The sequence below is a fragment of the Ornithorhynchus anatinus genome, chromosome X5 (genome assembly GCF_004115215.2).
Source record: "Ornithorhynchus anatinus isolate Pmale09 chromosome X5, mOrnAna1.pri.v4, whole genome shotgun sequence".
NCBI classification, from domain to species: domain Eukaryota; kingdom Metazoa; phylum Chordata; class Mammalia; order Monotremata; family Ornithorhynchidae; genus Ornithorhynchus; species Ornithorhynchus anatinus.
In genome coordinates, this window is record NC_041753.1 from 69,763,106 (window position 1) to 69,773,055 (window position 9,950).

Here is a 9,950-nt window from a genome sequence, read left to right on the forward strand (position 1 = left end):
CTGTCTCTCCCTCTGTCTCTCTCCATCTCTCTCTATCTCTGTCTCCCCCTCTTTGGCTCCGTCTCTGTCTCTCTCCGTCTCTCTCTGTCTCTGTCTCCCGCTCTTTGGCTCCGTCTCTGTCTGTCTCCCACTCTTTGGCTCCATCTCTGTCTCAGTCTCTCCCTTTGTCTGTCTCTCTCTATCTCTGTCTTCTGTTCTTTGGCTTGGTCTCAGTCTCTCCCTCTGTCTCTCTGTCTCTATCTCTGTCCCTCGCTCTGTCTCCCCCTCTTTGGCTCCGTCTCTGTCTCCCTCTGTCCCTCTCCATCTCTCTCTCTCTCTCTCTGTCTCCCGCTCTTTGCCTCTTTGTCTCTCGCTCTGTCTCTCTCAATCTCTGTCTCCCGCTCTTTGCCTCTGTCTCTTGCTCTGTCTCTCCCAGTCTCTCTCTGTTTCTCTTTGTCTCCCACTCTTTGGCTCCATCTCTGTCTCACCCTCTGTCTCTCTCAGTCTCTCTCTATCTCTGTCCCTCGCTGTTCGGCTCCATCTCTGTCTCTCCCTCTGTCTCTATCTCTGTCTCTCCCAGTCTCTCTCTTTCTCTGTCTCCCACTCTCTGGCTCCATCTCTGTCTCTCGCTATGTCTCTCCCAGTCGCTCCCTATCTCTGTCCCCCACCTCTTTGGCTCCGTCTCTGTCTCTCCCTGTCTCTCTGTCTCCCCCTCTTTGGCTCCGTCTCTCTCTCCCTCTGTCTCTATCTCTGTCTCCCGCTCTTTGGCCCCGTCTCTGTCTCAGTCTCTCCGTCTCTCCCACTGCTCTATCTCTATCTCCCGCTCTTTGGCCCCGTCTCTGTCTCAGTCTCTCCCTGTCTCTCTCTATCTCTGTCCCCCACCTCCGTCTCTGTCTCTCGCTCTGTCTCCCGCTCTCTGTCTCAGTCTCTCGCTCTGTCTCTCCCAGTCTCTATCTCGTCTCCCGTTCTTTGGCTCCGTCTCTGTCTCTCCCTCCGTCTCTATCTCTGTCTCCCGCTCTTTGGCTCCGTCTCTGTCTCTCCCTCTGTCTCTCTCCGTCTCTATCTCTCCATCTCCGCTCCGTCTCTGTCTCGCACTCAGTCTCTCCCTGTCTCCATCTGTCTCAGACTCTCTGTCCATCTCTCTGTCTCTCGCTCTTTGTCTCCGTCTCTCCCCGTCTCCCGGCCAGCCGCTTGTGGGCAGGGAATGGGTCCGTATCTTGTCCGCTCTCCTCTCCCAAGCGCTCAGTCCAGTGCCCTGCCCGCAGGAAGCGCTCAGTAAATACCACTGATTGAATGACAACGTCTCTCTCCCCCCCCCACGCTGTCAGCTCCTTGTGGGCAGGGAATGTGTCTGTTCTGTTGTTCCGTTGTGCTCTCCCGAGCGCTCGGTACAGTGCCCTGCACCCAGTAAGCGCTCAGTAAATACCACCGATTGATAGATGTCTCCCTCCCCACCCTGCGGAGTGTCAGCTCACTGTGGGCAAGGGATGTGTCGGCTTACCGTTGCGTCATCCTCTCCCGGGCGCTCAGTACAGTGCCCTGCACCCAGTAAGCGCTCAGTAAATACCACAGATCGCCGGACAGCGTCTGCCTCCCCCCCACCTACACTGCCGGCTCGTTGTGGGCAGGGAAGGCGTCCTCTGTTGTAGTGTCCTCTCCGGAGCGCTCAGTCCATACGACCGGCTGATGGGGGGGGGGGGGGGGAGTGTGATGGGCGCTCACCTTTAATTTCTTGTTGACCTTGCAGCAGTATCTGTACACCATCGCCAGGTTCAGGGGTCCGAAGTCGGCGTAGAAGCTGCGAAAATCCCGCGGAACAGATGGGGATAATAACGGGGGTCTGAGCGAGGCGCTCACTCTGTGCCGGGCACTGTACTGAACGCTTGGGGGGGGGGTGAAACCGGGGGGAGACCCTGAGCCTCCCCCGTTGTTGGGCCGCGACGGTCCCTGCCCGTGGCGGTGCTCTGCACCCAGGAAGCGCTCAATAAAGACGATGGAATAATGATGGTATTTGATAAGCGCTTACTATGTGCCAAGCACTGTTCTAAGTGCTCGGGGGGGGTGCAGGGATGCAAGGTGATCAGGTTGTCCCCCGTGGGGCTCCCGGTCTCCATCCCCATTCGACAGAGGAGGAAACTGAGGCCCAGAGAAGGGAAGTGACTGGCCCAAGGTCACCCAGCTGACAAGGGGCGGAGGCGGGATTAGAACCCACGACCCCTGACGCCCGGGCTCTTGCCACTGAGCCACGCTGCTTCTCCAAGCACGGGGGACAACCCGATTTCTCTGTACCTCCCCCGGCGCTTAGAACAGTGCTTTGCACAGAGTAGGCGCTCAGCAGATCCCATCATCGTTATTATCATCGTCGTCGTCTAGGCGCCCCGGCCCCCACGCGTCCCGAGGGAGGCGGAATCGACTTCCTTTGTCTTTGGGGAGCGGGGTCGGGCCGGGGCGGCGCTGGGAGGGATCGCGGGGGGGGGACTCACTTCTCGTAGACCAGCTCGTCGTCGATGCAGAAGTAGTGCGCGCTGGCCGAGGCCTTGGGCTTCTGGCCCAGGATGGCGAAGCCCAGGCGATCTGCAAGGGAGAGAGGCGTCGGCCGGGACCCCCCCCCCCCCCCCGCAAGCCTCCCGCGATCCTTCGCGGGGCCGGGCATCGCGGGAAAGGCCCCGGCTTTCTCTCTTGGACCTATTATTAGGGGCAATAATGATGACGATGATGATGATTACTATTAAGGGAGAGGAAAGACGGGCCTTGGGGGCAGCCTGCCGCCTCCCGTGATCCTCTGCGGGACGTGTCAGCCCGGGAAAGGTCCGGCCTTTCTTCCGTGGGCCTACGGACACGGGGGCAACGACGATTATTATCGTTATTATTATTATTACTACTATTAAGGGAGAGGGAAGACGGGCCTTGGGGGCAGCCTGGGGCCTCCCAGGACGCTTTGCAGGATATGTCTTCCCGGGAAAGGTCCGGCTTCTCTTCCGTGGGCCTACGGACATGGGGCAACGATGATTATTATTATTATCATTATTATTATTATTATCGTCATCAGAGAGGGCAGACGGGGGCCTCCCAAGATCCTTTGCGGCTTTTCCGCTCGGGCCTACAGACACAGGGGAGGTGATGATTACTATTATTATTGTCATTACTATTATTATTCTTACTAGTATGGGGGGGGGCAAAGGGGTGGAGGCGGGGCTAAGGGCGAGGGAGCCAATCAGGAAGCGGAAGGGGGGGGGGGGCTAAAGGCAAGGGAGCCAATCAGGAAGGGGGAAGGGCAGAGGAGTGGGGCGGGGCTAAGGGCGAGGGAGCCAATCAGGAAGGGGGAAGGGCAGAGGAGGGAGGGGCGGGGCTATGGGGGAGGGGCCGGAAGTGAAGGGGCGGGGCCGTGAGGGGCGGGGCTAAGGGGGAGGGAGCCAATCAGGACGAGGGGAGGGCAGAGCGAGGGGGCGGGGCCGGGAGGAAGAAGGAGGGGACCGGAGTGACGTCACGGAAGGGGCGGGGCTAAAGAGGTGGAGTGACGTAATGAAGGGGCGGGACCGGGGAGGGAACGAAAGGGGCGGGGCTACGACTGAGGGGGCGGGACAGTGAGGGATGTAACAGAAAGGGGCGGGGCTAGTGACTGAAGGGGCGGGGCTAAAGGGCGGGGCGTGACGTGACTGAAGGGGGCGGGGTTCAGGCTGAGAGGAGGAGCTAAAGGGGCGGGCAGGGAGTGACGCAGCTGAAGGGGGCGGGGCTAAGGCAGAGGGGGGCGTAGGGGCGGGGCAGGGAGTGACGTAGCTAAATGGGGCGGGGCTAAGGCGGAGGGGCGGAGCTAAAGGGGCGGGACTGGGAGTGAGGGGGCGGGGCAGGGAGTGACGTGACTGAAAGAGGCGGGGCTAAGGCGGATGGGAGGTGCTAAAGGGGCGGGGCTAGGAGTGGGGGCGAGACAGGGAGGGTCGTAACGGAAGGGGGCGGGGCTAATGTGAGGGGAGGGGCTGAAGGGGCGGGGTTAATGTGAGGGGAGGAGCTAAAGGGGAGAGGCTATGAGTGAGGGGCGGGGTCAGGTGTGACGTAGGAGAAGGGGGCGGGGCTACTGTCGAGGGGAGGTGCTAAAGGGGCGGAGCTAGGAGTGAGGGGGCGGGAGTGACATAACGGAAGGGGCGGGGCTAAGGCGGAGGGGAGGAGCTGAAGGGGCGGGGCTAGTAATGAGGGGCGGGGCAGGGAGTGACGTCATGAGGGCGGGGCTAACGGGGCGGGCGTGACGTAGCCAAAGGGGGCGGGGCTAAGGCGGATGGGAGGAGCTGAAAGGGGCGGGGGCTAGGAATGAGGGGGCGGGGCAGGGAGCGACGTCCTGAGGGCGGGGCTAATGGGGTGGGGCGTGACGTAGCTAAAGGGGGCGGGGCTAAGGCTGAGAGGCGGCGCTACCGGGGAGGGGCTAGGAGTGAGGGGGCGGGGCAGGGAGTGACGTAATGACGGGGCGGGGCCACTGCGCAGGGGAGGAGCTAAAGGGGCGGGACAGGGAGTGACGTAACGGATGGGAGGAGCTAACGGGGCGGGGCAGGGAGTGAGGGGCGGGGCAGGGGCGACATAATTAAAGGGGCGTGGCCATAGGGGGTGTGTCGGGAGTGGCGAGCCTAAAGGGGGCGGGGCAGTGAGTGAGGGAACCGAAGAGGCGGGGCTAAAGGGGGCGGGGCGAGGAGTTGGAGGGCGGGGCCTGGAGTGACGTAGTGAAGGGGGCGGGGCCAAAGGGGGTGGCTAGGGGAGTGACGTAGTTGGGGGCGGGGCTAAGGGGGGCGCGTTCGGGTTCTGACCGGTGACGCTGACGGAGAAGTCGGGCCTGCGGGTCCGCGGGTCGGGGCGGCTCTTCTTGGCGGGCAGCGCGGGGCCGCGTCCGGCCCGGACACGCTCGCTCCGCCGCTTCATGGCGGACGCTTGGGGTCCCGGTCCGGGGGGCCCCTCCCCCTCCCTCCCTCCCTCCCCCAGCCCGGGGGGGCGGGGCCGGGACAACGGTCGCCCGCGCGGCCCCGCAGCCCGCAGCGACGCCGGGCCCCGCCCCCCTCAGGCGGGGGCTGCTGCGCACGCGCGGCGCGGGGAGGGCGTGGTCGGGGGCGGGGTTAAGGGGCTCCCAAGCGCGACGGGCGTCGGGGGCTGCTGCGCACGCGCGACAAATTGAGGTGGGCGGGGCTAATGGCCTTCCGCGCCTTCCGATTGGACGCAGCGACGCCGGGCCCCACCCTCTGGAGGCGGAACTATCGCGCACGCGCGGAGCACCGAGGTGGGCGGGGGCCAGTGCCCCTCCACGCCTTCCCATAGGACCCCGCCCAGCCGGACCCCGCCCTCCTCGGGCTGGGCTACTGCGCACGCGCGGAGCCTCCAGGTGGGCGGGGGCGAATGGCTTTCCGCGCCTTCCTATTGGACGCAGCGGCGCCGGGCCCCGCCCCCCTGAAGCGGAGGGCTATTGCGCACGCGCGGCGAGGGGGGAGGTGCGGCCGCTCCCACACTGCGCATGCGCGCCTCCCCGAGAGGGGCGCTCTCCTATAGGCCGCACTGACTCCCCTTCCCGCCCGACCGAGGCGGGAAGAGCCGCGCGCATGCGCACAGCCCCAGAGGGCGGGGCTAATGGCCGGCCAGGCGCTCCCATAGGCCTCAGCGACGGCGGGCCCTGCCGGACTGAGGAAGGAGGGCGGCTGCGCGCATGCGCGCAGCTTTATTCACTCATTCATCCATTCATTCATTCATCAATTCATTAATTCAATTAAAGAATAATAATGACGGCATTTGTGAGGCGCTGACTCTGTGCCAAGCACTGTCCTAAGCGCTGGGGGTGATCCAAGGTCATCAGGTTGGCCCCCACGGGCTTCATCCCCCCTGTGACAGAGGAGGGAAACTGAGGCCCAGAGAAGTGATGTGACTTGCCCAAGGTCACACAGCTGACAAATAATAATAATAATGATGGTGTTGAAGCGCTTCCTCTGTGCCGAGCACTTTTCTAAGCGCTGGGGGAGAGACAAGGTCATCAGGTTGTCCCCCAAGGGGCGTCCGGGCTTCATCCCCATTTGACAGAGGAGGAAACTGAGGCCCAGAGAAGGGAAGGGACTGGCCCAAGGTCACCCAGCAGACAAGGGGCAGAGTCGGGATTAGAACCCAGGTCCTCTGAGTCCCAACCCCGGCCTCTTTCCCCTACAGCACACTGTTGGACTCTCCCCGGCGCTCAGTACAGCGCTCTGCACCCAGGAAGCGCTCAATAAATATGATTGAATGAACGTCAGCCTCCTCCTCTACATTGTCAGCTCTTGGCAGGCAGGGAATGTCACTGTTTAGTGTTGTATTGGACTCCTCCAGGCGCTCAGTACAGCGCTCCGCACCCAGGAAGCGCTCAGTAAATACGATTGAATGAACGTCTGACTCCCCCTCTACATTGTCAGCTCATGGCAGGCAGGGAATGTCACTGTTTAGTGTTGTATTGGACTCCTCCAGGCGCTCAGCACAGCGCTCCGCACCCAGGAAGCGCTCAATAAATACGATTGAATGAACGTCAGTCTCCCCCTCTAGATTATCAGCTCATGGCGGGCAGGGGATGTCACTGTTTAGTGTTGTATTGGACTCCTCCAGGCGCTCAGCACAGCGCTCCGCACCCAGGAAGCGCTCAATAAATACGATTGAATGAACGTCAGTCTCCCCCTCTAGATTATCAGCTCATGGCAGGCAGGGGATGTCACTGTTTAGTGTTGTATTGGACTCCTCCAGGCGCTCAGCACAGCGCTCCGCACCCAGGAAGCGCTCAATAAATACGATTGAATGAACGTCAGTCTCCCCCTCTAGATTATCAGCTCATGGCGGGCAGGGGATGTCACTGTTTAGTGTTGTATTGGACTCCTCCAGGCGCTCAGCACAGCGCTCAGCACCCAGGAAGCGCTCAATCCATATGATTGAATGAATCAATCAAGGAATGAAAGGGCGCTTAGGTCCAACTCTGTAATTAATTTCTTTCCATCAATGTCTGTCTCCCCACCTCTAGACTGTCAGCCCGTGGTGGGCAGGGAATGTGCCTGTTTCTCGTCCTATCGTCCTCTCCCCAGCGTTTAGCACAGTGCTCTGCACACAGTGAGCACCCCAAAGATACAACCGACGGAAGAAATGAATGAAAATCATCCTCTCCCACACATTTAATCCAGTGCTCTGCACACAGTAAGCGCTCAGTATGACTGACGGGACGTACACAAGGGAAGGGACTCGTCCAAGGTCACCCAGCAGACACGTGGCAGAGGCGGGATTCGAACCCAGGTCCTCCGACTCCCCGCCCCGGCCTCTTTCCACTAGGCCGCCCTGCTTCTCTAAGACGAGGGAAGTGACTTATCCAGGGTCACCCAGCAGACACGTGACGGAGCCGGGATTAGAACCCAGGTCCTCCGGCGGCTCCCAACCCTGGTCTCTTGGCACATAGTAAGCGCTTAATAAATACCATTATTATTATTATTATTATTATTCTCTGGGCCTCAGTTCCCTCCCTCCTGTGCCCCCTAAGGGCACAAGGGCTAAGCAGAGATAATTCGAATTATCTGCAAAGCAATAAGTAATAACAATAAGAAATGACAACCAATTAAATGAGTAAATAATAATAACTAATAAAGTAATAATCGGCATCATCTTCATGATGGTCTTTGATAAGCGCTTATTAAGTGCCGAGCACTGTTCTAAACGCTGGGGGAGAGACAAGGGCATCAGGTTGTCCCCCGTGGGGCTCCCGGTCTTCATCCCCGTTTGACAGAGGAGGAAACTGAGGCCCGGAGAATAATAATGATGATGATGATGGTATTTGTTAAGCGCTTACTATGTGCCGAGCGCTGTGCTAAGCGCTGGGGTAGATCCAAGGTCATGGGGTTGTCCCCCGTGGGGGTCCCGGTCCCCATCCCCATTGGACAGAGGAGGAAACTGAGGCCCGGAGAAGTGACTTGACTTCCCCAAAGTCACCCAGCTGACAAGCGACAGAGGCTGGATTAGAACCCATGACCTCCGACTCCCAGGCCCGGGCTTTTCCCACTCAGCCCCGCTGCTTCTCCTATTGTTTTTGCAATAGCAATAATGATAAAGAAATCATAATTAAGAATGAAGCAAAAACGGTCAAAATAAGAATAATCGATAAGGGAGCATGGACTCAATCAGACACTGAATTTCACTCTCTGCCAAGCACTAATAATAATACTTATACTATATACTAATATACTAATATACTACTAATATACTAATATTATACTAATAATATAGTATATAATATATAATATATTATAATATATATAAACTACATATTATATATATACTATATAAACTATTTATACTATATATATACTATATATAACTATTTATACTATATAAACTATATATTATAAACTATAATATATAATAATATACTAATAATACTAATAAAAATACTTTGGTATTTAATAAGCCCGTCGTGGGGCAGGGATGGCCTCTGTCTGGTGTCCAGTTGTCCATTCCAAGCGCTTAGCACAGTGCTCTGCACGCAGTAAGCGCTCAATAAATACTATTGAATGGCTAATAATCCTAATAATTCCAATAATAATCCTAATAATCCTAATAATGGCCATATGAGAGGAGGAGGGTGGAGGGCGCCGCTAGATGGCGCTGTTTGCTCGGCCTGCTTTTCTATCTCTATGGGTGGGGGGAAGAAATACCGCTATTATTAATAATATTAATAATAATAATAATGGTCTTGGCTAAGCTCTTACTATGTGCCGAGCACTGTTCTAAGCGCTGGAGGAGATCCAAGGTCACCAGGTTGTTCCCCGGGGGGCTCAGGGTCTTCATCCCCATTCGACAGATGAGGTCACTGAGGCAGAGAGAATGATGATGGTGATAATAATAATAATGATAATAATGATAATAATAATGATGTTGGTCTTTGTTAAGCTCTTACTATGTGCCGAGCACTGTTCAAAGCGCTGGAGGAGATCCAAGGTCACCAGGTTGTCCCCCGGGGGGGACTCAGGGTCTTCATCCCCATTCGACAGATGAGGTCACTGAGGCAGAGAGAATGATGATGGTAATAATTATAATAACAATAATGGTATTTATTAAGCGCTTACTATGTGCCGAGCACTGTTCTAAGCGCTGGAGGAGATCCAAGGTCACCAAGTTGAACCCCGGGGGGACTCAGGGTCTTCAGCCCCATTCGACAGATGAGGTCACTGAGGCACAGAGAATAATGATGGTAATAATAATAATAATAATGGTATTTATTAAGCGCTTACTATGTGCCGAGCACTGTTCTAAGCCTGGAGGAGATCCAAGGTCACCAGGTTATCCCCCGGGGTGCTCAGGGTCAACATCCCCATTTGACAGATGAGGTCACTGAGGTAGAGAGAATAATGATGGTAATAATAATAATGATAATAATAATAATAATAATGGTATTTGTTAAGTGCTTACTAAGTGCCAAGCACTGTTCTAAGTGCGGGAGGAGATACAAAGTCATGGGGTCATCCCCTACGGGGCTCCTGGTCTCCATCCCCATTTGACAGAGGAGGGAACTGAGGCCCAGAGAATAATAATATTAATAATAATGATGATGATGGTATTTGTTGAGCGCTTACTATGTGCCAAGCACTGTTCTAAGCGCTGAGGGAGAGACAGGGTCATCGGGTGGTCCCCCGGGGGGCTCCCGGTCTCCATCCCCATTTGACAGAGGAGGGAACTGAGGCCCAGGGAATAATAATATTAATAATGATGATGATGGTATTTGTTGAGCGCTTATTATGTGCCAAGCACTGTTCTAAGCGCTGGGGGAGAGACCAGGTCATCGGGTCGTCCCCCGGGGGGCTCCCAGTGACCCAACCCAGACCTTCCAAGCCCCCTGACTGTCCCCACATGACCCAGCACAGACCATCCCACACCCCTGCCTCTCCCCTGTCCATCTCGGCGCTCAGTACAGTGCCTGGCACATAGTAAGCGCTGAACAAATAGCATTATTCTCG